The sequence below is a fragment of the Papaver somniferum genome, chromosome 4, assembly GCF_003573695.1.
Source record: "Papaver somniferum cultivar HN1 chromosome 4, ASM357369v1, whole genome shotgun sequence".
Taxonomy (NCBI): domain Eukaryota; kingdom Viridiplantae; phylum Streptophyta; class Magnoliopsida; order Ranunculales; family Papaveraceae; genus Papaver; species Papaver somniferum.
In genome coordinates, this window is record NC_039361.1 from 62,901,845 (window position 1) to 62,907,100 (window position 5,256).

The 5,256-nt window shown below is 35.7% G+C and overlaps 1 long non-coding RNA gene across 1 annotated transcript; it reads left to right on the top strand.

Annotated features, from left to right (window-relative positions):
- The first annotated feature begins 200 nt into the window (after nt 1-200).
- On the top strand, nt 201-2,802 carry LOC113275705. The gene is made up of 3 exons (XR_003323736.1): nt 201-448; nt 583-1,065; nt 2,294-2,802. It is a non-coding gene; the product is annotated as an uncharacterized LOC113275705 (long non-coding RNA).
- Nucleotides 2,803-5,256: the final 2,454 nt, after the last annotated feature.

Sequence of the window (5,256 nt, forward strand, 5' to 3'; positions counted from 1 at the left end):
AAGAGGTAATTGTTTGGTGAAGCTTTTTTGTATGACAAAAATACCCCTCCGAACTTAATTTTTGTTTTTTAAAAGTTACGTAAAAAGGGAATTGTAGAGAGGACAGATCTGTAAAGCGTCAACATAATGACTCGGAGTTCGAATCCCGCTGTCCCCATTTGTTTTTTGAACCTTTTCTTTTTTTTCTTTCCTATCTTTAGAATTTCTCTTTCTTTGGTATTTTCTTTAAGAATAGCAGATCCAGAAGCACCATTCCTCTTCTTCGTTCTTCTCAATTATCTTGACGCCTCACTGAAACAAAAATAAAGCATAACGAAGAATTGGTATTTTCCCGATAAGAAAGACTGTTTATTCGGAAGCAACATCAAACCAGTAGAAGGAAACGAACAACCCTAGATTTCAATTGAAGGATATTCATCGATCTCTTTTCAATTATAAGTTCAAGTTGGTGAGAAAATTTGTAACTTTTTTGATTTTTATTTTAATTGAAATGGGGAATTTATACTTATCGTTAAGCCTTTTGTTTTTATAATAATCTGTTCTTAAGTTGGTTTAATTGGATGTGGAATTTGAGAAATGCAGGGACTTTTTTAAGGTTGGTTAGTTAAAAAATTATTTGTTCCATCTCATTTTGATGGACAAGAAACTAATTGGATTTAGACCCATTTGTGTAAGATAATGGAGGATACAAGTGGGTTTAGATCTGGGGTGTATACGGGAAATTGTAGATAAAGTGATGTTGGAGCAAGACTATGAAGAATAAGAAGAATTTTGTAGCTGTTGTGACGAGGAAGAAGAAGAATGGACAATGTAGGAGGAGAAGGAAGAAGAATCTATGATATTAGGTAAGGAGGGGATGTAAAAATCTTGATAATGTTCTTCAAAGGTGTATCTATACCTGAGGCAGGTGATTTGGGGTCTGAGTATTCAGCAATAAAATTTATTTTTATGTAGAGGAATCAGTTGCTCACTATTTTCCTTTGATTGATGGTCTGGTGGAGGCATTGGCACAACAAGATTCGTCATGTTGTTGCTTTTACAGATTCTGAGATTGTTTATGATCAAGTGAGTTATTCTTTCTTAAATATTCCAATTTTTCCGAGATTGCTTTTTCAAATTTTTGTATCATATAGTATTCCAATTTTTATTCTGGACTTGGAAGTTAGAACAAAAAATGTTTTGGAATCTAAACTAACTTGCTGCTGTCTAGGATTTAGTTTATGTGAATATTGTTTAGGCATGAATTTTTCTTTGTTTATGGTTCCGTTTTCAGATTGTTCTTTAGGATTATGCCCAAGTTGTAACATACAGTTTTTTGTTGTTCTTTCACATGGTCTGGAATGAGCTACTGCAAAACTTAGTCTCAAGTTTTATGAAACTTAGTGGAGGTATTTATGTAGGATTACAATAAATAGCCGTACGCAGTCTTTAAGTAAAATGCATATGAATATGTTTTGGTCAGGTAGCACATATAATAGGTGTGACCTTAGAAAACAGTGGTGATAAAAAGAACAAAGTAACTTAGGCGGAGGGGTGGGGCAAGATGATGTTTTGTTTACTGCACCTTATTTGAGCTTGGCAGAATGAGCCTTAAACTATAGTAGGATCAATTATATTGGGTACATGAAAAGGTTTACTTTACTAGGTTGGTCCTTTTTTTCCTGATAGAAAGTTAAAGTCAATTAGTAATGGGTCTATTTGATTTCAAATGATTTCATCCAGTAACATAAATAAAGTATTAGGGATATCCTAATGAAATTAGGGATATCTTTTGGTCATACTATAGACACAAAAGATACTTAACTACAGTTGATTTAGAGAACGGTGATGATGTGGAGGTAGTGTGAGCGTCAAGAAGAGAATGAATCAACTTTTAAGTCGTGGCATATATGTATTACATATATGATACTTACGTTTGAGCATTCTGCTCTTCCAATCTGTTACTCCATGATCATACCTTCATTTTTTTCGAAAAGCCAAAAATGATTGCATTTCTTTCTTATATGAACATTATAGACGAATTCAGGTAGAAACTAGAATTACTATTTAACTTGATGAAATCTGATTTTCTTTGTGGTAATCGTATTATGTGCATCATGCCGGTATAGGACATCTGTTCTCTTGAGTCAGCACAAGCCATTTTCAGGCTTTTCTAAGCTTTTGGTTCTTTGTTACACTTTAGTTATGTCAAGCCGTATTAGTTATTCTTTAGTAACGATCTCATATTGTCTCCTGTAGATGTTTAATTCCCTTATTATGAGAGGGTACTTATTTTTGCTCAACTGCGTCGCAGGTTGTTTGATGGACGAGGTCTAATGCTGGAAAAGATACTATTTTTCTTGCAAATGCTTCTTTAAAGTAAACTGAACAATGAATGTTATTTTCTATGGTTGGTGCTTTAAAGATGGGCATCTCAAAAAGACATGTCAATCAGGATCTACAGAATGATTTTCTTGGGGAGTCAGAAGGCTTGATCTATTCCGGAATATCAATTGAGGACGATGATGTTGAGTAACCAGGGTTCCCGATTATAGCTGTAAATTTTTGCACAATAGCAAGTATATGATCTCAATTCCAGTCAAATTTGCTGTGCATTTTTTTGTATCGGAACCAAACAGTTTTGATGTGGTAGGTTATATTGTTGCTCAACATATGAGTTTGACAAATTTTTCTATCCAAGGAAGCTTTCCTGTCCTGGAAAGTTGTATTGTATAAAGTGCATCAGAGATACATTTTGTGTTGGTGGATGTTTTAGACTAAAAAAATAATTGGATGAAGTATTCAATTTCTTTTTAAACGGAACGACGGCCTACGTCTAGACTAGGATACGAAAACAACAAAATTCCATTGACTGAGTGTTGACTTTGATCCGTGATTATTACACGAAAATAACAAAATTACGAAACGAATGTATCGGCAGGCGCGTGGTATACTAGTTAATATAAAGAAAAGACCCAATTGTTTGGTGAGGCCTAATTTTGGTGAAGCTTTTTTCAGATCACAAAAATACTCTATGGATTTTTGATTTTTCTTCATAAAGTCACGTAAAAAAAGAAATGTAAAGAGGATAGATCTGTAAACGTGGACACGATGACTCAGAGTTCGAATCCTGCTGTCCCCATTTTAGCTCTTGTTTTTTCCTTTCCATATTTTTTCATCTTTTTTTCTTTCGTATCTAAGAAAAGAAAAACTTCTTCTTCTTCAGTCAGAAATAATAGGGTAGTTCATCCATGAAAGAAACTGAGAAAAAAAGAATCGATGATAACATCCTCTTCTTCGTTCTCCTTGATTAACTTAACGTATCACCAAAACAAAAATAAATCAAAACGGAGATTTGGGTTTTTTTTCCCCTCTCGCCAATCATCCATGACAAAGGTGGTAGCAGATGAACAAGAAAAAACGAAGAAACTTCCCAAGTAAGTGTCAGACATGGTTGCTGAAATTTTCTTTTGATTGTGTAGTTTGAAATTCTAGGGTTACTTTAGAGCCAATTTTTAGCTCAAGATTGCTTTTGATAGTATAATTTCAATTCATCCTCTTTCACCTGTTACTTTCCCAGCTTCATTTTGTAGTCTTGATGTTTGAATAAAACAAATGTTTGAATTGGGTTTATGGGTTAAAGTATGAACAACAGTAGTGACATTGATCCAATTTTTGAATTGGTTGTTTGCATAAATGCCTAAAATAACAGTAGCAGTAGCAACATAGTTTAGGTAAGAATATACCCCTGTTTACTGTTTGAATCCTAATTAAGTTTGTTAACAATGACAACAAATGCCTGTCATAGGGTTTCGATCTTACAATATAGTCGTCGTTCTGAAACTATGCTAAGATCGCCATCCAGGCATGTACTTCGTTTTCGTGATGTTGGCTTTTAGTTTCAGGTCCATAACAGAACATACATACATTGAGCTTCCTTATGCTTCAAAAAATAAAAAAAAAAAACTGGGAAAGCAAAATCGAAGAACAATCTTAGTTAGCTACCTTCACAAGGTTTTGAATTCTTACCTTCATAGTGACATTAAAAAACTATTGGACTAGCATCCAATGACTGCTTATCTTTCTTTTACAGTTTTGAATTTGGTACTGTTTCCACTAGCCATTATTCATTCAACTAAAAGTAATCTGATTAGTTCCACTTTATGGAGGCCAAAAAACATTAATAACTAGCAGGAAACGGAATAAGAACATATTATAGATAAGATTTCCTTTGAAAAAAAGTCCTATATACATATAACTTTACACCAGAGAAGTATTGTTGTTTTCACTTCTCCTCCCAAGTCGCTTGAAACTCAAAGGGTTGAAGGGGCTTTGGTTTATTTTCCCAGAGCCGCCTCTCTGCTGGTTTTTCTTATTCTTTTACCATTTCTTATTTATTATCTCTACATCATCACAACAAATATAGATAGATAGATTCATCACCGACACAACAACTGATTCAATAGGTTTTCCCTTTATTTTATCTGTCTCTGTAAAGAACTAGATTGAAGTTGATTAGTTTTATATGTAAAGAGAAGGATTCTGTTGGAGTTGTGTGGCTCAATACACACATGTGAGTCACACATGGGATAGCTAAGGATAGTCTCACATGGAGGAAGACAAGTTCCATATGGTGATATATAAGCTAGACATTCTCCCTACATAGCACCGAGGCCTTTTAGATCAAAACCTCACACCTAACCTCAAGATGGTCAAGTGGGGACAATATCGGTGCTATGTGGCCGTGTCCGGAGTGGGTGCGGCGGTCCGTAGGGGTCCTACAAAATGGTATCAGAGCAAGGTGGAGGCTCCCAGTAGTCGGGCTGAAGAGTGGTTATGGAATGTCGGTAATCGGAAGGTCGCAGGTGGAGCCGAGAAGCTCAAAGTATGAGTAGTGTTCCAAGAGCATCTAGTGGCAGTAGAGCTGGCAAACGGGTGGGCCGGGGCTGGCTTGTTGCGGGTTACACGGGTTCGGGTTAACACGGGCCAAAACCTGCGGGTTAATATTCACGGGTGGTCATTTCTTCAACCCGTGCCCGTAACAGGTTAAACTTGCGAGTTCACTGGTTAACCCGTTTCTGTTTAGTCAACTCGCCAGAAACCAATTTGACAGAGTTTCCTCTGATTTCTGGTCTATTTCCGGTCACATTCAGGCCATCTAAAGCTCCTTCTCTGCAACCTAACATTCATCTAATTCATTTGATATTTAGATTCAATACAATCAACAGATTCAACAGTCACAGACTCACAGTGTCGCACCAAAATTTAAAAACTTAA